This window comes from Otolemur garnettii, unplaced genomic scaffold (assembly GCF_000181295.1).
Source record: "Otolemur garnettii isolate 467f Iridium unplaced genomic scaffold, OtoGar3 scaffold00004, whole genome shotgun sequence".
NCBI classification, from domain to species: Eukaryota; Metazoa; Chordata; class Mammalia; order Primates; family Galagidae; genus Otolemur; species Otolemur garnettii.
The window spans coordinates 15,189,537-15,212,520 of record NW_003852399.1 but is presented as its reverse complement, the minus strand read 5'-3'; the positions used below and the strand labels follow the sequence as shown (position 1 = coordinate 15,212,520).

The window sequence follows — 22,984 nt, the reverse complement described above, 5'->3', positions numbered from 1 at the left end:
GGAAATCTTAGGCCTTTTGAAATTTTCTGAAATATATTCTTTCCTTCCATTTTTCCATTTTCTCGGTGCCAACCTTTTTTATTTTACTATTTCCTTTTTTATAATATTTGGTCTTATATTTATAAAATGTTTCTTGTAGATACAGATTCTTATTTGTCAATAAGTCTTCAGATATATTTCATCTTTAGACTTCCAGATCCTATATTACAATGCTTAGCATTTAGAAAATAACACATAAAAATATTCTGGGACAAATAAATTTATTAAATAATGTCATTTATGAAGGCAGCATAAGATTTCCAGGTGTACCATCTCTTATTTATAAATAGCATGTAATACTCTAACCATATGCTAGGTATACATTTAAATTGGAAATGATGGTAGGTAATTTTTATATGGTGGCTGGGATTACAGAATCAATTCCAGTTTAAAACCACTTATCAGATTTTTAAATTCCACTCTCTTTTACCAAAGCATTCTATTTAAGAGATTGTGAACTTTATTATAACAAATTTTCAGAAATTCAGACTGCATTAATTAGCTCAAGCAATTTACCTTAACTTTGGCTAGCTGTTGAAAAGTGAACTTTTATTTAATGGGAATATTTTTATGTGAATTCATTATCATTAACTTTATGTATTCTTCAGCCTCTGAAATTCCTATTCATAAAGTTCTTTGCTTTGCTCCACCATAATATTATTAGCCTTTGCCAGAGACTTTCACTTGTTCTTCAGGTATTGATTTTTCCCCTTTATGGAACTCAATTTATGCCAAAAAATTTAATGCTTTTAAATCAATTCATTAAGGTATGCAGGTAAAATCTAAATTTTCTTATCAGTTGAAGTACCTCCTTATGAGTTCTACAATAAAATGAAATCACATCTGAAAAAAATTAAGTGAAAATTTCAAGGGAAAAATACAGTAAAAAGCTGAAGAAAGAATAACAGAAAGAATAATAAATTGTTCACAAAGAATACTGTAGGCAGCAGTGATGAAAACAAGAACTGTGCCAGTTGCATAGTAAAAAGAAAAAGCACAGAGAAGGTCAAGAGCACAGCTTGCTTTCATTCTCCTCTGGTAATTTTCCATTAGTCTCTTACACACACCATCACCTGTGATATTCTTAGAAAATGGATTATTCAAGGTATGGTAGCTGGTTATATATTCTAAAAAGAACTTGGCTGTGCTTTGAATAAGGCAATTGATTGGCTGCTGATTGGTAGGGCAAACTTTGTGATTATGCTCTCCCATTCATTTGACAAATATTTGTACCACTACTCTATCTAGAAGCCGCTGGAAGCCACATCGTCTGTTTTTAAGGGGACTTCTGCATTGTGATGATTGCTTTTACTCTGTTCCTTGCTTTCCCTTGTTTTTGTAGCCAAGAGCAGTATTAGTGAGATGGCTTTCTGGCTAAGGGTAGGGATCCTCCATTTCAGCAAAGCTAATCAGTCTAAAAGGACTTGGACCTTGACATCATCAACATTTTTCTTGTTGGGAGATGTATTTTGTTTTTGGTTTGTTTTGTCTTTCTTTCTGTTTGTGAAATTCTGCAAGGTTGGTTGTCAAATTTCAGTAGTTCAGGTAAGCACATAATAAACTCATTAAAATGCAAATGCTTAAGACTAACCTTTGAAAATTTGTATTTACTTGAGCCTAGGCTGATGCTCAGATACCAGTATTTTTAGTACCATATGTGAGTCTTATGTGAATGGTCCATAATCTATATTTTGAGAAAAAAAATCTTTTTTTTTTCTGTTTTCATTTTTGAGACAGAGTCTCACTATGTTGCCTTTAGCAAATACAAAATCATACGTTTCTAGGACCCTTCCACTCTGAACAGACTTGGTAAGAATTCTGCCCCCATGGGGTGGGTGATACTACGAAGGACCTTGTCTTTCTTCTGTCTGCTGCACACCACGCATGCTGCTGAGAGGCCTTCCACAAGAGGTGCAGAGTGCTGAGAACACGTCAAACCCATGGGAAGTAGGAGCGGGTGGCTGATTCTGCCAGCACCCCCAGACCATGGTCCACTTTGGCAAGGTCAACCAAAACCACCACCCTTTCAAACCAAAGCTGAGAGGCCTCTCTGGGTGAGGGCTGTTCTAGGTCTAGGTAGGGACCAGCTTCCAATAGATTGCCATATGTCATCTGCCAAAAGCCCACTAGCCCAAGAAGAGGGCTGTGACACCTCTCTAAGCAATGATTTTGTCACTTGAAAAATGAGTGGAGCTGGATAAGACCAGGTCCAGATTTGTAGTCTGCATCCGATGATCCTCCTGACCTTCACCCTGCCTAACTGAAGTGATTGGGTTGTGTTGGGATGCAGCTTGTATGGGGCTCCCTGTCTGCACCCCCAGGGGCCACAGGTAGTTTGCAGGGGTCTGCACTGCTGCCTATGTGGCAGGTGTTCTGAGCGCAGACACTGTCATCACATTCTACCATATGACAGTCTCCAGGAGGGGTCTTGGCCTGGTCTGGGCTGCCCAATGGCATCACCCAGGGAACATCAAACCTACTGATGCCCGGTCCTGCCCCAAGATTATGATGTAGTTAGTCTGGGGTATGGCCTGAGCACCAGGATATTTAAGCAGGTGTGATTTCTGATTTTAGGAGCTCTTTCTGGAGGATTAATGAATGGAGGTGGGGGATTGAATGGAGGCCCAAGAGAAATCAGGCTGAACCCAGATGGGAGATGATGGAACTGGTATCTGGGTGCGTGCAATGGAAAATTAGTGAGGCAGATGAACCGTGGACCTGATCTGGAGGTGAAGTGAGCAGGTCCCTTTGAAGGTATCATTTTAAAATGCAGAACAGAGAGAATCATCACCCTACCCTTGGCGACTCTGTGGAAACTGGAAACAGCAGATTTTGGCCTTATGGATCTTGTGGAAAGGGCCTGTTTTTTATTTAAATTTAAATTTTTATTTTATTTTGTATTAAATCATAACCGTACATTAATGCATTTATGGGGTACAATATGGTGATTTCATATGCAACTTGGAATGCTTACATCAAACATAGCTTTCACCTCACTTAATGACGATCAACTTTTTTGTTTTTTTTTTGGAGACAGAGTCTCAAGCTGTCTCCCTGGGTAGCGTGCCATGGTGTCACAGCACACAGCAAACTCAAACTCTTGGGCTCAAGTGATTCTTTTGCCTCAGCCTCCCAAGTAGCTGAGACTACAGGCACCTGCCACAACACCCAGCTATTTTTTGTTGTTGTTGCAGTTATCATTGTTGTCTCAGCTGGCCCCAGCCAGGTTTGAACCCACCAGCCTGGGTGTATGTAGCCAGCTCCCACCCACTGTGCTACAGGTTCCACCAACAATCAACTTATTAAAGGACCTCTCAGCAGCCGCTTCTGCAACCTGTTATGTGGCAAACTGGATGAAAGCACACTGCTTTCTGACACTGTCTAGATCTCTGCAAACTCCTAGAAATGACTTCTTACATCTGGCTCAGCAATAGTATCACCCAGGCCATGAACATGGAGTGTGGTGACAGTTTTATTCTCTAGTGGGTCTGGAGGAGGCATAGTTAAGCCTATTGTAGAAGCTTATCAGCTACAGAGTCACTGATTCCATAATATTGGTCTTTAATATTCTGGTCAGCAAGGAGGTCATGTGGATCTTTCCATACAGACATCCCTCCCTTGCACTCTCCTTTAATCCAGAAGGAGCAACCATTGTGCCGATTCCCTTTGTAGCACGGTGTAGTCTGGGCCAGTTTGAGCAACATGTCCATGGTAGATGAGCCTTTCCCCAGTACACCAAATGGCCGAGTTCCATCAGTTAGAAATCTCTCTCTCCATGTTCTGTGTATAGTACTTCATTGATGCATACATGATTTTGGCATGTCATCTTTGAAAGGCAATCCCTGCGTCATGAATATGGATAGGCAGGCCATACTCTAGGTCTGACAGGCATTCTACAATTGACTGCAGGTTTGCCACACTTCAGTCTTCTGGAAATGCATGTGGACTCCCAGACACCAGCAAAACACTGTATGTGAATGGCCTGGCACAGATCTTGCATTCCTTCCCATATATTTTTTTGGTCATTCGGATATATGGGTTTTCTCTAAGACACATCTGGCACAGAATGGAGAAGTCCACATCCTCCCAGTTCTGCCTGTAGTAGGTGCTAGAACCCAGAGAGATAGAGGTAGTGGTAGCTTCCAAGTTGGGAGAGAAGACCCAAGATTTTTTTTTGTAATATAAATGTTTATTGCTCAAATGAACAGGCTGGGCATGGTGGCTCATGCCTGTGATCCTAGCACTCTGGGAAGTGGAGGCGGGTATATAGCTTGATCTCAAGAGTTCAAGAACAGCCTGAGCAAAAAGCAAAACCCTGTCTCTACTAAAAATAGAAAAACAGAGGCAAGACGATCACTTGAACCTAAGACTATCTCAAAACAACAACAACAACAACAAATAAAAACATGCTACTGGATTTCTAGCATTTCCTCTACACTGACCTGTAATGTTCAAAAGTTTACATCACCAAATCGAAGCAAGTTTAAGTGTGAAATAGCTGTGCTTATAGTTATAAGTTATCTTATAACTTCCAACACAAAGTTATAAGATATAGTCAAGTTTGTAATGAATATAGATGTTATTGCCATCATTGTAGATTCTTGGGTAATGTGCTATGAGACTGTCCTGGGAACCAATGTAGATGAAATTGGAAATTTTCCAGTATACATCTCTGACTTTTCAGGCTGGGTGAAACAAACCCTGTAAACAAAACTGCAATATTCTACATGGTCCAATAGCAACTCTCAGGCCGTCCAAGGCTCCCATAACTGCCTGAATTACATGAGGAGATGTCTCAAACACATTGGGCCATACATAGTTCAACACGTTATTCAGTGAATCTTCACAACCAAATCCAAAAACTCCAAGCGACTGGTGTTGCACTACCAAACTAGTGATCTGCCTGTGTACCATTAAAGCATCTTCAAGTAAAGGTGTTACAGCATAAATGTAGTCCTCTCCCATTTCACCAATATATTCAAGCAAGAAGGAAAATGATTTTAACACTTCACTTTGAACATTCAGTTGAGGAACTCTGTATTCATTCATTAAAGCTGGGAGTACTGTGAAAGGTGAACATGTTTCTGCATTAATAGCTATTGCTACAGTGGTACAAACTCTGTTCTGCCCTTCCTAAACTTTGAGGTTGTTTAGAAGCGTAGCCAATACTTCATGAGGACCAATGGCCCTTGCAATATAAACAAAAGTGTTGACTGTGGTCCTATGAATAGTTTTTGTAAGCTTTAAAGAGCTATAAAAGCTCAAAGCAAATCCTCATCCATTGTCTTGCAGATACATACTCAGCTCCCCTGTCAGCAATACATCCAACGAGATCAATATAATTCTCTTGTACTTTTTCATGCTTGTTGTTTAAGATGGCGGTGAGTCTAGGTAGCAGATCTTTAATTGGTGGGGTCATCTTATGCATACCTGTAACATGCATAATGGACTCCAGTGCTTTAAGAATGCTGCCCAATACTTAGGGGTGCTCGTCACCCAAATACTCATGCAACACCCAAGTGCCCCATCAATTTTTCCTCTTGACAAGTCTTCATGACAACAGCAGTTTGGGATAGCAAGTTGGCTGCCTAACTTTTGCTGATTTGTTATTTAAATGTCACAAAACTGTACCACAGATCTGAGGCAAGTATGGTTTGACTCATTTGCCAAGAGCATTTACCACTGTGCCAAAGCCACTGAACAGTACTGAGTCCTCTGTCATCTATTCTTGGAAAGCATAAAGAATATCACCAATCAGTTGTTCTTCAAGTTTATATCTGCTTCTCCCAAGGTGCCCATCATTTTCTCAGTTGTCTTCATCATCATTTTTCTGTATTGTTCAGTTTCATCTTTCAGCTCATCCACTATCCTGGATATAATTTCTGCTGCACCTACTTTGTTGGCCAACTCCACAGTGGTATCAACTAACTGTTGGTAATTACCTCTATTCAAAGCCATTCTGTGTTGCCAGAAGTATTTTAAAAAAGGAGGAAAAATCTCTGTTTTAATATAGTTTGCTTCTACACCATCTGTCCCACAACACTGTTTTACCACCTTCAGCACAATTTTCTTCATTTCCTCATCGGGAGACTGGAATTCTCGAATAAGAATTAACATTATTTCTCTCATGTAATAGTTAGCATATTCTGCATTCATGAGAGGAATAAGATATCCAATGGCCTTTAAGAAAGCAGCCAAATTCAGGCCTCTGTGTTGGCGGATACCCTTCCCTAGAGGCTTGAACACAGAATCAAAAGATTCGATACCATAAGGAGTTGCTGCCTCATCCAAGGTAGCAATGGCCAAAGCAGTAATGGTCTGAACTTTCTGCTGCTCATCCACAAGACAGTGTTCAATGATTTCAACTAAACATCTGAGATGTGGCAAGATGGCACAGCCCATAAGAATAGCTATCTGCTGTACAATCTTAATACCAGTGTGTCTTGCTTTCCAGGACTTTTTGCTTTTACACATGGCATTTAAGAAGGGCAATAAAGGAGGAATGCCCAGGGCAGAGGCTACAACAGCAAAAGCTCTAGTTGTTGTATTATGGACATATTCATCCATATTACCTATAGAAGCTCTCATGTGGAGATCATAGTAGCCAGACCAGCAGCCTTTGTTAAATTAGTAATAATCTCTCGGCCTTCCACTTGAGCATAATCATCTTCATCAACTAACAGTGGTTCAATGACTTCAAGGATCTTGTGCACATATGGTTGAACTAAGTCATCAAGTTTTTACAGTATTCTATCAACAACTCTCACAAGTAAATGATGCTCCTGATCCTCAAGTATAGCAGACATCAGTAGAGGAAGAATCTGATTAAACAAAGGACCAGCTCCAAATTCTTTAGCTTCATCAGTAATCTGACTCAATGCAGCCTTTCTCATTGGTGGTGTTCCATTCTTAAATTTCAAAGGCAACTTCATTATTTTCCTCACTTTCTGTTCTTCTGGACCAAGTGTTGATTCATCAGCATCAGCCAATAGTTTACCAAAGTACTGAATATCATCAGGTTTTAAAAATGGAGGATTTCCAGATGGCTGATCATTAACACTTTTCATAGTTTTATCTTCAGGTTGCATGTGCAAACCAGTCATACCACCCAAAGGTATTGTTGTAGCTGTCAACTTTCAAGCTGGAGTTTGAACAGGAATGTAACCAGTTGGAGAAGGAAGGACTTTATATTCTTCTGAGAAAACAGTATCCAATTCTTCAGCAGAAAGTGGGTGATTTCTCTCATCAATTTCTCTTTCCCATCACTAAGCCTGAAGCTGTTCAAGAGTCTGACCTGGAGTAGGGTTAGTCATATTCATGGCTGGTATGCCAATTGGTGTTTTTCCATGGGTCAGAACAGGAGTGCTTCCCCCCATCTGACTAGTCGGTGTTTCATCCAAACATGACTTTCTTTTACCGGCTCTAGGAGTTGGGGTTTCATCAATCGAATCACTTCCCGTATCTGTTCGAGGAGTCTCAGCCCATCCAATTCCATGCCCAGGAGTATCCTGTTGGGGGGTCTCATCCCATCTGCTTTTACACCATGGCCTGGTGCTGCGTGACCTGGTGTATTTCCTTCTCCAGAAGTAGCAGTTCCTGCTGGTGTGTGGCTAGGTGTAGGATCCCATATTTTTGAGCCTGCAGTTGCTCCAGGAGTCTCACTACCCTTTGCATGACCTGGTGTTTCATCCCATCTTAAGGAAGGGGTATGTCCAGGGGTCTCTGCTTGATCCCAACTTAACAGCTTTTTAGGAGGGAGACCAGAAATCTGATTCAGTAGGTGTTTGATCCCAGCACCCGTTTTCGTTTTGACCAAGGCTGAGATGCTGCTGCTCCATTGATGACTTTTAGTTCTCCAGCTTTAGTTTTTTCTGCTAGCTGTTGCCTGATTTCTCCTTTTCTTCAATAAAATGCTGTTCTCGCATTACATCCATGTAAGTCCTTGCATTCATTTTAGGATCGGGGTCTTCCCTCCATCTGTGAAAGGATCAGAAAGCTCTGGAGAAATTATCATGGTCCACCTATGCTTTGAATTCATCTTCTTAGTCTACAATCTTTGGAGGTTGACACTCGACAAATGGATCATACTGTTCTGCTGACTATGGTTTATCATTAAGCAATGCCACAGGAGTATGATATCGTGGCTTCTGACCAAGCAAACTTGTAGATGATGGTAGTCATCTCATCATCTTCAAGTTCGGTGCTGCAATTGATGTCACATATCCAAAAAATCTGCTGTCACTTGCACCATAAATTTCCTGGTCATAATAACCTGTAGAATGCAGGCCCACTATTTGAGCTTCATCAAGAACTTCCTTCTTGCCTTGAATTTCTCGAATCTGTGCTTGGATATCTTCATGAGTCTTGGCGATCGTTGCCATTGTGTCCACTCCCAAAGATTTTCTTAAATTTAAGACAGTACAACTACAGATTTTTAAAGTCACGGAAAGAGCTGGTACCAACTACCCCAAAACTAAGAAAATGGAGCTGTCTTTTCAAAGCATCTACCTGCACTGTGCTTCCCCACAACTGGCCCTACCCTGGTAAGCGCAGCAGAGAAACTCACTGTGTGATGACCTCTCTCCCTTTAATTATCTCCTTCACAGCTCCGTGTTAGATTGCTGAGGGCCTTTCAAACCTCCTCCTTGGTTTCCAATTCCACTTTGGTCTGTCTTCCTCCCTCAGCAGCTGCTTGAGCACCAAGCCAAGTTCACCAGCGTGGCGGCAGGTTCAGGGCTCTCCAATCCACAGAGAGCAGACTCGGCTTTGCATCTTGTAGCAGCAGTGAGTTCCCGTCACCTAGGTGGGGAGGAACACCGCCTTTATAGAGCTGTGAAAGGGTGGAGTCTGTCATGAGAGCTCCTTATCTCGCTAGAGCGCGATATCACCCTTGTCCCTTTTCTTGCCAAGGTTTCCCACGTGTTCATTCTGTTTTGTAGAGTAGGTAGTTAAGGTCCGTTGTGTTGAGAATGTCCTTAGTCATGAACTGTTTATTAAAATAATTGCCCTGTGTACATGTGTCATGCTGGGCAGTTATCTAATGAAAAGCAAGAATTGACAAAGCAGCTCAGCTATGTGTACACAGGTTCCCTGCTTAAACTTCCAGATTAATGTTTCGGTTCTTATCAGAAATCTCAATACTGCTGGGCATGGTGGGTCACACCTGTAATCCCAGAGCTTGGGAGGCTGAGGCAGGTGGATCCCCTGACCTCACCGGTTGGAGAACCCCATTTCTAAGAAATAGCTGGGTGTTGTGGCAGGCACCTGTAGTCACAGGTACTCAGGAGGCTTAGACAAGAGGATCACTTGAACCCTAGAGTTTGAGGTTGCTGTGAGCTAAGACGCCAGGGCTGTCTACTCAGGGTGATCAAGTGAGACTCTGCCCCCTCCTCCCCAAAAAGCTCAGTTGCTGCTCTCTAAATGTTTTGATAGCAGAATTTGAAGGCTTGTAAATGAGAGCAGGCCCATCTTAAACATTTGATAGCACTTTATTTATTTCTGTACGTGACACATAAAACCAGAATTGATTTTTTTTTTTCTGTGTCAGTAAGATTTTTTTCTTTTTCTGCTTTCAGAAACACATCACCCTTCTCCCAGCCCTGCTTTTCTGCGTTTGTGGGTGTGTAGGTGTGTGTGCTTGTATGTGGTGGAGGCTGTTAGGATTTTTTCTATACAGAGAATGTTTTGCCTTGGAGAAGGTGAGAGCATCAGGAATTAACTGCAAAAATAGTGAAGCCACTTTACTTCAAAGTATGTCTTAATCCTGTTGCTTTTTCTTTCTTTTTAAGCACAATTATTGCTTAGAAAAGGAGGGACAGTCGAAGTGTTAAACTATGATATGTTTGTGGTTTGAAACCCTGGCAGATAGACACACACTAAGACAATTTCCTGATTTTCATAACTTAAGACATAGAGTCATGGGCTACCTCCGTCTTCTCCGTGGGCTCAAATTAACCACAATTAACCCTCTGGGGGCTTAGGGGATCCAACTGCCTCAGCCTCCCAAGCTCTGGGATTACAGGTGTGAACCACCACCTTTGTCCACACTAATTTTTGCTTTATAAAACATCCAGTGGGACCCCCACATCATCCCAATCTTATCACCATTCATCATACATTTGCCAATACTTGGTGTTATACAAGCATTATGCCATTTAATCTTTAATTCTAGGAGGTAGTCACTGGTTCCAGATAAATTAATTTATTATAAATAAATAAACCAAATCTAGGAGAGTATCTTGTCAACATCTTACAACTGTTAAGTGTTGGATGAAGCTGCAATTCAAACCGTGGTTAGTTCTGGTTTTTGGTTCCAAAGCTTATAGACTTACCCACTCTGCTTAAACAACTTCTCAAGGATCAGTTCAGCTCAAAACACCCTGATCCACCATGACATTGAGGAGAGACAGCCACCCAGCAGAACCCATCACTCTGGGACAGCCAGCTCTGGGAGACTCGTCCCCACCTGCCCAAGGCAGACCACGAAGCCTCATAATGATGGTGAAAATGAGATTCTGGGTCTTCTCACCGTGCTTACGTTCTGCTCTTTCCCAGATCTCATGGTTGGTCTTGACTGATGAACAATGTAGGTCATTTCTAGGAGCCTTCCCAGCCAGTGCCCTGTGGAGCTTGTTGATTCTGGCTTTTTCCAACAATTTTCCCCAGTGAAGGACAGAGCACGGCGTTTGGGGACAAAGTCCTTTTCATAAGCTATCAAGAAGGGCTTCATTTTGACAACTTCAAAAAATGATATGCTATAGTTTGGGTTTTCATCCACTTTATAAAAGCTATGATTTGGGATAAAAATTTCTTCTAACATTTGAGTAAGTGTTTCCCCTCTTTTGTTTGGAGCACTCAACTTACATTCACTTACTTACTCCTGAGTTGTCCTAAGGAGGAAAAAGAAAAGCTTTTTTCTATTTCAAAACCATTGACCTCCCTCTCCCCTTTCCCCATATTCTTGGGCTAAAAGTGGGTTATAGTTTTCCTATGAAATATATAAGTTAGTTTCATAATAGGACTGAGTACATCAGATACGTTTTCTTCCATTCCTGAGATACTTTGCTAAGAAGGGAGGGGAGGGAAGGGGGAAGGATGGTTGGAGGGAGGGTGATTGGAGGGATCATGCCTATGGTTCATCCTTTAAGGGTACATGTGAATCTCCCTAAAAGTAGACTATAAATGTCTTAACACAATAACTAAGAAAAAGACATGAAGACTATCTTAACCAGTTGAATGAAAGTATTTCAAATTGTATACAGAAACAGTACACTGTACCCCATGATAGTATTTATGCACACAGCTGTGATTAATAAAAATAAAAATAAAACATTGAGCTTTGTTTTCATGCCAGTAAGTGAAAAGTTACTTTTCTCGGAGAGGCTTTCCCTGATTCTCTCTCTGAAAGTAGCTCTTTTGTCACCATCACATCATTTTTTAAGCTCTTTGCTTAGCACTTACCACTATCTCTAAATTCTTTGTTTTCTATATACTTTGTCTCCTTGAGAGCAGGAATCTTATCTCTTATTCCCTGAGTATCTAAAACAGTATCTGAGGACAGGCAGAGTGGCTCACGCCTGTAAGCCTAGCACTCTGGGAGGCCAAAGCTGGATGATAGATCAATAGATCGAAAGCACTCAGCAATTTGAGACCAACCAGAACAAGTGTGAGACCCGTCTCTGCTAAAAAGAGAAAAATTAGCCAGGCATTGTGGCAGGCACCTGTAGTCCCAGCTACTTGGGAGCCTGAGGCAGGAGGATCACTTGAACTCAGGAGTTTGAGGTTGCTGTGAGCTAGGCTGACACCATGGCACTCTACCCTGGGCAACAGCAACAGAATAAGACTCTGTCTCAAAAAAATTAATTAATTAACTAATTAGTTAATTAAAATAAAATAATAAAAATGAAGCTGTGTCTGGCACATAGCAGGTGCTCAAGAATGAATGGATGAGCAAACTGTGTTCTGTTTTCTGCAGTCCATGTTTCTGTCTTTTTTTTTTTTTTTTAATAGGTCTTCTGCTGTACAGTACATCTCTTGTAAAACACCAGGAATGTTTGAGGAAGGGAACAGGGTGTGAGATGCAGTTTGGTGGCAGCCAGCAACTCCTGCAGCTCACTCCCAGTACTCCTGGGGGGTGTGGAGGACAGGGGTATGCGATCAGATTCATGTGTAGAAGCACAATGCTTGGTCATAGCCTCAGTTGGAAGGTATGTGGCGGCAAGAAATCTGCTGCTAAAAATAAAGTATTGAAGCTCACGAGTGGCTTAACTTTCCTTGGTTGGCAAGGATTCAAGGTTACCCCTATAAAAATGTCACTCCACTCACGTTCTGAGGTTCTTTCTTAAGGGAGGGAAATGGAATTGGAGCTGGCACAATAAGGACGGCAGGTGACCCTGAGAGAGCACTGCAGAGACACCTGCTATTTCGCTTCGCATGCTGTCATGGCCAGGAGGCTGAGAATTGCTGTTTTAGAGAGACATGGTGGCAGTGAAGGGGTTGGCCGGAAACTAACTGTCAGGACATTTCAGTGACAGAAAACCCCATCAAACTGGTTTAAGCAAACTGATTGGAGAAAGTGTGAGTCTGCTGGATTCAGACATGGTTGGATTTGGTGGGTTGTCACCAGGACTGGGTCTCTGCCTCTCTCAGCTCAGCTCAAAGGTGTGTTCTCCCTCATGGTGGTGAGATGGCCCTGTGCTGATGTCTGATGCCTGCCGTCAGTGACTCCACCAGAAAAGGAGCATAGTTTTTCTTTCAATGGTTCCAACAAAAGCCCCAGAGTAGAATCCCACTGGCCCAAACTGCTGTCTTCACTTGGGTTGAGGCCGTTCCTTAATCACTCACACTTCCTGGAGGGGACGACATTCTGATTGGCCAGGATGAAGTCTCACGTGCATCACTGTTAGTTTCATGGGCCTAGGGTGGGTATGGGGGTCTTTCTGTAGAAAACTAGACAGCCCTTGCCAGAGAAGGGGGGAAGGACAGGCTTTGCTATATCCCATGGGTGGGGCACAAGGTGCAGGCTGAGATTCAGGTGTCATTACTTTGCTGAGGAGAGGCTGAGGGCACTCCACCCACAGCGGGGAATGAAGAATTAAGGAAGCAGAGTTGGAAGGCCTAGTGTACAGTAAACTATGGATGGGAAGGAAGCAGTGTAGGAACAAGGGGAATCCTGGCTTCCATTCTGAATGATTAGGGAGATTCTGGTGGTTCTATTTGGAAAAAGGAATATTACAGGGAAGTCATGTCTGGGTGGGACAGAGTGTAAACTTAATTCTAGATGTGTTAAATTTGAAGTGATCATGGATGCATACAGCATGCACTTGAAAGAGACTGTGAGGCCAGATGTGGTGGCTCATGCCTGTAATACCAGCATTCTGGGAGGCCAAGGGGGTTGGATTGCCTGAGGTCCCAGGTGGGACCAGTTTGAGCCAAAGTGAGACCTCATCTCTAAAAATAGCCGAGCGTTGTGGTGGGTGCCTGTACTCCCAGCTACTCAGGAGGCTGAGGCAAGTGAATCACTTGAGCCCCAGAGTTTGAGGTTCCTGAGAGCTGTGACGCCATAACACTCTACCAAGGGTGACAAGTGAGACTCTGTCAAAAAAGAAAGAAAGAAAGGAAGGAAGAAAAAGAAAAAAAGGAAAGAAAGAAAGGAAGGGAGGGAGGGAGGAAGGGAGGGAAGGAAGGAAAGGAAAGAAAGAAAGGAAGGAAGAAAGGAAGGAAGGAAAGAAAGAGACAGAGAGACTGAGGACCATCCAGCTCAGCTCTGTCAAATTTCCTCTCCAGGACTACCTTTTCCATGGGGGCGAGTGAGTGATTACAGTTTGTCCTCCCAACGGAGTGGGACTGGATCATCCACTTTTTATTCATATAAATAAATATTGCGTTTCATAGTTTTCATGAATCACCTTGACCTGTTTCAAAAAAACCATTTCAGTGGAGAGTGGCCACTGCAGCCTTCTGTCCAGTTGCAAATCCCTCTGGTTCCTCCTGTCTTCTTGCCCACAGCTGAGGAGGGGAAGACTGGGGCTCTGGAGAGAGGAGGCAAATATCTGCAAGGGCGATTCAGAGTTTTAAAATGGAGGAGTTCACCAAGGAACATGGAGGAGAGAGAGATGGGAAGTGCCAAGGGCATGGACGCAGAAGATGGGAGAGGCAGAGAGGAGAACCAGGAGCACGGCCCAGAGCAGCCGGCCAGAGGTTTTGTGAGGATGCTGGTTTGCTCCGAGGGGTCAGCGGTGTGGGATGTAGTTGGCAGTTGAAAAGTGTCAGAATCACGGAAGGGCAGAATACACAGAGACAAGGGGTGAACCTTACCACGAGAGAAGCAGTAATCACAAACTTCCCTGGAGAAGTCTGGGGAAATAATTGTTGTGAGGTTTTTTTGTTTGTTTTTGTTTTTGTTTTTAGAGACAGAGACTCACTTTATCACCCGCAGTAAGGTACCGTGGCATCGCACTGCTCACAGCAACCTCCAAGTCCTGGTGATTCTCTTGCCTCAGCCTCCCGAGTAGCTGTGGGGAAATAATTTTCACAACAGGTACCCTGTGTTGTGAGTTCAAAGCTCATCAGGGATCTGGTACAGAGCCAAACCTTGTACTCAGATTCACTCGCTGGATCCTCTTGGCAGAGCCATGACCTGTGTACCATTTTCATCCCCATATCACCGAGGGGAAGGCAGAGGATTCAGAAGATTGTCCTGACTTCTGCAGGATCACGCACTACAGGCCTGTCTCTCTCAGGAGCTGGAGCTCCTCACCTCCGCTGCGCAAAGCAGGAGTTGGTATAATAATGTGCAGATAACGGCAGAATCGGGTGTTTGTGGGAAATTTGGTCTCACTTTTCCATATTTGCTTTGCTTTGTTTACTTTTACAGGGAAATGGGAACCTGAGGTGTTTGGAACCCAAAAGGAAGGGGGCCTGGAGGAGGGAGGTGGGAGTTGAGAGAGCCTTGAGTGCCAAGGTCAGGGGTAGGGATTAGCTCTGTAACAGGAAGGCCAGGGACCTCCTCTTGGCTGGCTGGAAGGAAAAGAGATATATGGAGATGGGGAAGAAGGTGACCTTGATCTTCTCAGCAAGATACAAGGCAAAGTATTTTTTTTTTTTTTAGACAGAGTCTCAAGCTGTCCCTCAGGGTAGAGTGCTGTGGTGTCACAGCTCACAGCAACCTCAAACTCTTGGGCTGAAGGGATTCTCTTGCCTCAGCCTCTCAAGTAGCTGGGACTATGGTCACCCACCAGAATGTCCAGCTATTTTTTTGTTGGAGTTGTCATTGTTGTTTGGCAGGCCCTGGCCAGGTTCGAACCCACCAGCTCCAGTGTATATAGCTGGCGCCCTAGCCACTGAGATACAGGTGCCGAGCCAAGAAAATAAAATTTTAATTTCAGATTACAGAGTTTGTATAGGTTAAGAAATAATATTTCTGGATTAAAGGTTATTTGTATTTTTCCTCTTTTTGGGTTTTGGGACGTTTCTATCTTGTGACAATTCTTACCTGATTATGAGATACTTCTTTACAAAGTTTATTGTGTCCGTCTTTTTCTCTGTCCCCCTTATTCCCCTCTCATGAATTCTTTTAAAACTCAAGTAAACCATCCCAAAGAGAAGTTAAGCATACATTATTTAGATTGCATAAAATAACACTTAAAAAATAACACCAAATGTGGTAGCTGGGAAAGAATGAAAATGGGAAAAAAATTGCAGAGAGAAATCTCTAAGTCTTAAGTTTCAAGTTTGGACAATGGTAGCAGCCAAAAAATGTCTTTGTTCAACACAGAACTTGCAAAGTCATGTCAAGTACAAAGGATTTGGAATGTGAGCACCTTGAATAACCCAGCTTGTGTAAGTTGTTATCTCTTAAAAGACATTTTTTTTTTCCCTTCCCGTTGAAGTTCTGCTTTCCTTTCTATGGGTAAAATATTCCAAGCTTGATGTGACCTAGCTAATTTTTCTCTGTGATCTTACACAGATTCAGGTCAACTACAGGTACTATAGGAATTTCTAGATTTATACAGTGTAAAGTATCATTTTTCTGAAAGTATTATTTCTCTTAAAAACTGATATTCATGTCTTTGTGTGATATTCCTTTTACAGACATGAGTTTCGTATAGTTTCTTGACCGGAAAAGAATAAAAGTTGTATTGTAGAGTTACCGATTCAATACAGAGTGCTAATAATGTGAAGTATGTAAAACAGATGTGACGATACCTAAGTAAGTCAGCACATAAGTTTGCATGCCAGTGGATGCTATTACCATCTTCCAAAACTGGTTAAAATTATTTGCAATATTCATCTAGGAATACATTCTGATAAATAAAAGAGAATTGAAATGCAAACTCAATAATTTCTAGTAAATTAGGCACGTATTTTCAGAGCTAATAGGGGAAATTAATTTCTCTTAAATGCAAAACACGAGTTTATAAAAATTGTAGAATCTTGTAGTTAGTCTTCAAGAGCATCTTTATTCAATAAAGAATGTCGGCTTGGTCCCTCAATGACTAGGGCGCCAATGTTATCTTAAAAACATTCAGAATGAGTTTTGTATATTGTGAAGTTTCTGAATGCATGCCTATATATTATTTTTCTTTTATGAATTTTAATATAGTGAGAGAATTTACATATGTTTGTTTACAGAGGAATTGGCAGCATTAAACAAAGGAAAAGTAAATTCATCACCAATTTTACTATTTCTAAAGATTGTTACAAATTGTTTCTGGTAAATATATTGGTGTGGTAATTTACTATATTTAACTCCACTTAAGTTACCCTAATTTCTGTCTTTAGAAAGTTCTCTTGTGAGAGATAGTAATCCAGGTGATACTTCAACTTATGTCAATCTCTAAATAAGCTCTATCTAAGCAGTTCTTGATTTGTACTAAAAAAAAAAGCTAAGAAGTAATGGACTTAACTGAAGCATGAGTGATGTAGGTTAGATAGGGAGAAGAAGAAATTCCTGACCATAGGATTTTAAAACCTTGGAAGGCATCGTTAAGGGTAGTTATGCAATCTCTCTTTGATTGACATCTTTAAAAATAATATATATTTTATATCTTTCAGTGGTGGGTCTAGGAAATTATTTTATTTTATTTTACTTTTTGAGATAGAGTCTCATTATGTCACTCTCACTAAAATGCTATGGCGTCACAACTCACAGCAAACTCAAACTCCTGAGCTTACGCGATTCTCTTGCCTCAGCTTCCCAAGCAGCTGCCACAGTGCCCAGCTACTTTTTGGATGCAGTTGTCATTGTTGTTTAACAGGCCCAGGCCAGCCTTAAACCCACCACCTTTGATGTATGTGGCTGGCGCTCTACTCACTGAACTACAGGCGCTGAGCTGACATTCTTTATTGAATAAAGATGCTTTTGAAGAATAGCTATAAGATTCTACAATTTTTATAAACTCATGTTTTGCATTTAAGAGAAATTAATTTCCCCTATTATCTCTGAAAATAAGTGCATAATTTACTAGAAATTATTGAGTTTGCAAATTAGCAAAATTTAAGATAAAAAATTTAATTTTATTTCTGAGATACTCTATTTGTAACTGATTTCATTTTCAAAAGAACCCCTTAAAGGTTTAAATTACTAATTTTTTAATAACTTATCATAGGAAAAACATATTGAATCTTTTTCTCAAAGACAATTCGCATGAGAGATAAAATCTCTGTTGTGATTCTTTTTGTTTTTAATTTCAGTTTAATGTAAGGGTATAAACAATATTTACATTTGTTACATAGAGTCTCTCTTCTAGCAATGGTTGTGTCCTGCACCTAAAAGGTGAGTCATATACCGTTACATTGTGACCATTAAGTGGGAGCATGTCAATCCCCTCCTCCCTCGCCCTCCTCTATTCCCTCCTCTCCCCAACTTGAATTGAATCAAGTTTTCCTCTTACATGGCATGTATTAGATTGTCTACTGGTGTTATATTTGTATTGAGAACATTGGATTCTTGCTCTTCCTTTCTTGTGATACTTTACTAAGAAGAATATATTTCAACTCCATCCAGGTAAATATACAAGATGTGAAGTCTCCATCTATTTTATGGCTGAATAATAGTCCATGGCATACATATACACAGTTTGTTAATCCATTCCTGTGTTGAGGGGCACCTGGGTTGATTCCATGTATTAATGATTGTTAATTGAACTGTGATAAAGATTCTAATGCAAATGCACTTATGCTAAAATGATTCTTTTTCTTCTGCATTGATACTTAGTAATGACATTACAAGATCAAATACAAGGTTGAGTTCTTTGAGGATTCTCCAAACCTCTCTCCAAAGAAACTATATTACTTTACGGTCCCACCAACAGTGTAAAAGTATTCCCCTCTCTCCACATCCATGCCAGCATCTGCAATATTGGGACTATGATAATTCTTCTGAACTATAAATGTAAGCAATCTACAGAATCCTATTTAATAATTACTTTGCCACTCTATTTAGGATTTTAAATAACTGCAACCAAAACAGAATCAAAATATTTTTCTGCCAAAATATATTTGTTTAGAGGATTGTCATAATTTTGGTATTTAGGAATTTACAGTAAAAATGGTGCTGAATGAGATGATCTCTAAAGTTTAATCTCCACTATGCTCAATTATTTGAAAGTAGTGACAGAGTCAAGAATTACCTGGAGAGACCTGGAAATTTCTAGTCCTTTTCTCAATGAATGTACTAGTTCATGTTATTAACTTAAAAGTATATATGAAGTAGCAAATTTAAAAATTAGAAATTATCAATTTTTTATTCTATTCCCTACATTAACATCATATACTTGAATTTATTGTTTATATAATTTAGAAACTATGGGACTTAGTGTTACCTAATCAAATTTCCAATTGCTAATTATCCAATGTGATACTTCATTTTCCTCTAAGAAAACTCAATTAATTAGAATTTTTCCACAGTGTGTTTCTTAATGATTAGCTCAAATGCCCTGAAAATAATAATGAATTCAGCACTGTATCATTTAATAATAGAGAACTGCGAGACTGTATACCATCTTAAATTTATATCTGTAGAGGCGTGTATCTTTTTTTAATGTGAAGGCACACATCCATAGACTATATATGGTTAAATTCTCATTGTTTAGGCATGGGTGAGATGAATATTAACCAAATACAAGTACACATATATACATACAAAAACACATACACACACACACTACTGTTAACCAAGGAGTATGAAGTGCTGGTGATACCAGCTGAGTTTTGGTATTATTTTTATTTATTTATGATCATTTTATTTTATTTTTATAAACTCTCACAGTATAGATTATTGTTCAAAGTTGTTTACATATGAAACTTTTTATATTTCAGAAGTGCATGTTTTTTTTGAGAGAAGCCACACTGTAGAAGGTGCTCAGTTAACAAATTAATAGAACTAATTACTTCAAATCTAGGTATAATTGTATTACTGGAACAAAACAAGAATACTGAGATTTTTAAAAACTTGATTGAAATGTGCAATTTATCAGAAGGATGAGTCAAGAGAACGAAATTAACTCAGGAAAGAGTTAATGAGCAATGCATTATGGGAATGATGCAAATGGACATGAGTTAATGAGCAATGCATTATGGGAATGATGCAAATGGGCATGAGGACCATGAGCCTCCTCCAAGCCCCATCCCAAAATGGTGGTAGATAAACTGTCTCTCCAAGCCTTCAGGTTCTTAGAAGGCAAGGCATGGTAAGATTCCTACTGGGGCAAATCATGTATAAGTTACTGTATCATGTACATTGCAATAGACTTATGCTACCATGTTTTCCTCAGAATGATTGATATTTTTCCTACTGTATTTAAAAGCACCTTACCATTTGTGTGTGTGTGTGTGTGTGTGTGTGAGTTTCCTTTTCATTAGATTTTTGATCTTGGGACTTGAGAGGAAATGTGCTCATTGAGATTTGAAACTCTGACATAATACATTTTTGTCATCTTTTTCTTCAGAGGAATAAAATGGTGTAAGAATTGACCAAAAAACTGGACTATATCTACATTCATCATAATTCAAATGGGGACTTAAATAAACCACAAACCCTCATTACTTCTTTTTGGTAACCTGTGTCCATAGGAGCTAGTGACAGTGGTAAAGTCTAAGGCTGTTGCTTTTGGTGAAACTTTGGGCAACATAAATGGTTGTGGCAGCTCCAGGTCTCTTAGACCTTTAGATGTAGCTAGACCTTTTGTTTTTCTTTTTTTGACAGTCAGGGTCCCAAGAAAGATATCCTGGGAAAGAAAATAAAAGCAAACAAACAAACAGAAAGGTGTTCTCTTATGTAGAGTGCTATTTTAAACATCAGTATTCAAGCATTTTCAACTTAAGAAACTTAACAGAGATGCCTCAATAACTTTGAGAGAGAATCAGATCTACAGGATTCCATGTGAACTCTATTATAAACAGAATGCTCTAAAGTTTTTAGGAGTTCTTAAGATTATTATAACTTTATGTATAAATCAATTTGTAGCAGTTCTTTATAAACCTAGATTATGAGTCCTCTGTCAGGTATATTTTGCAATTATTTCCTCCAGTTTATGGCTCACTTTTTCATTTTCTTATCAACTTATTTTGATTAAAAAACAATGTTTAAAGTTGGAGAGAAAAGTTAATATATTTCTCTTTTACGGTCAATGCTTTTACATTTTGTGTAATAAATGTGAAATTCTCATTGGGTTAATATTATTTTTTCCCACACAAATAGTTATTAAAAAGACTTTCTTGTACCCATTAAATTACATCTGAACCTTTTCTAAAAGTTATATGTCCATGAATTTCAAGGATTTATTTTGGGACTCACTACTCTGTTTTACTTGTCTTTTTGTTTATCTTTCTGGCAGCACTACCAACTTTTGATTATGATTGTAATATTTCCAAAAAGAGGTTATATAAGCAGCCATAAAGATGTTCAATATTGTTTCTATAAAGTATGTATAAATTATTTTGAGTATATCATGAGATGTCATGATATAGCCCTAGAAAAACTAAAGTTAAAAGACCAATAATAGCAGATGTTGAATAAGATGAGGAGCAAGTGGAAGTCACAGACATTTCTAAGGGAGGGTGTCAGAATGTTAAAGCATTGTGCATAATGATATTTGCATGGAACTAAAATTCCCATTGCTCATCTTTTTACCCTTTCTTTCACCTCTGCCAACCACTGGCAACACTTGTTTCTTTATGGTCTCTATAGTTTTCTTTTTGAGAATGTCATAGAGCTGACTAGTGGACATTGATTTTGTATCCTGAGACATTACTGTATTTTTTGATGACTTCCAGGAGTCTTGTGGTTGAGTCTTTGGGGTTCTCTAAGTATAAGATCATATCGTCAGCAAAGAGGGAGAGTTTGACCTCTTCTGTTCCCATTTGAATGCTCTCTATTTCCTTGTCTTGTCCAATTATATTGGCTAGAACTTCCAGCACTATGTTGAATAGTAATGGTGACAGAGGACAACCTTGTCTGGTTCCAGACAAGGAAAGAGGAAAAGCTTTCAGTTTTACTCCATTCAGTAAAATATTACCTGTGGGTGTGTCATAGATAGCTTCAATGTCCACAAGTCAGTAGCCTTTGTATACAGCAGTAACAGTCAAGATGAGAGGCTAAATAAGGACACAACTCCCTTCACCATAACTTCAAAGAAAATGAAATACCTAGGAATATACCTAAAAAAAGAGGTGAAGAACCTCTATAAAGAACATTATGAAACCTGAAGAAAGGAAATACCAGAGGATATTAACAAATGGAAGAACATACCATGCTCATGGCTGGGAAGAATCAACATTGTTAAAATGTCTATACTTCCCAAAGCAATCTACAGATTGAATGCCATCCCTATTAAAATACCAACATTGTACTTTCAAGACTTAGAAAAAACGATTCTGTGTTTTGTATGGAACCAGAAAAAAACCCGTGTAGTTAAGACAGTTCTTAGTAATAAAAACAAAGCCAGGGCATCAGCATACCAGATTTTAGGCTATACTACAAAGCCATAGTGCTCAAGACAGCATGGTACTGGCACAAAAATAAAGACATAGACATTTGGAATCAAATAGAAAACCAGGAAATGAAACTAACATCTTACACCTACCTAATCTTTGCTAAACCAAATAAGAACACACCTTGGGGGAAAGACTCCCTATTCAATAAATGGTGCTGGTAGAACTGGATATCCACATGTAAAAGACTGAATCTGGACACACACCTTTCTCCACTCACAATGATTCAAGATGGATAAAGGACTTAAATTTAAGGCATGAAACAATAAAAATCCTCAAAGAAAACATAGGAAAAACACTGGAAGATATCGGCCTGGGAGAGACTTCATGAAGAAAGAAGACTGCTGTAGCAATTGCAACAACAAGAAATATAAACAAATGGGACTTAATGAAATTGAAAAGCTTCTGTACAGCAAAGGAGACAACAACCAAAGCAAATAGACAACCTACACAATGGGAAAGGATATTTGCATTTTTTGAATAAGACAAAAGCTTGGTAACTAGAATCTGTAGAGAACTCAAATTAATCCTCGTGAAAAAAGCCAACAATCTCATATATCAATGGGCAAGAGACATAAATAGAACCTTCTCTAAAGAAGACAGAGAAGTGGCTAACAAACATGAAAAAATGCTCATCATCCCTAATTATTAGAGAAATGCAAATCAAAACCACCCTAAGATACCATCTAACCCCAGTGAGAATGGCCCACATCACAAAATCTCAAAACTGAAGATGCTGGTATAGATGTGGAGAGAAGGGAACACTTTTACACTGCTGGTGGGATTGCAAACTAATACAACCTTTCTGGAAGAAAGTATGGAGAACTCTCAAAGAACTCAAGCTAGACCTCCCATTTGATCTTTCAATCCCATTACTGGGCATCTACCCAGTAGGAAAAAAATCCTTCTACCACAAAGACACTTGTACTAGACTGTTTATCGCAGCTCAATT

The 22,984-nt window shown here is 39.8% G+C and overlaps 2 pseudogenes across 1 annotated transcript; both read right to left on the bottom strand.

Moving 5' to 3' along the window:
* LOC100948035 overlaps positions 1-4,266 on the bottom strand; it is a 70,489-nt pseudogene extending 66,223 nt beyond the window's left edge.
* A 315-nt stretch (positions 4,267-4,581) lies between these two features.
* On the bottom strand, positions 4,582-8,420 carry LOC100945517 (annotated as a pseudogene). The gene has a single exon (XR_152856.2). The product of XR_152856.2 is annotated as a splicing factor 3B subunit 1 pseudogene (transcript).
* Positions 8,421-22,984: the final 14,564 nt, after the last annotated feature.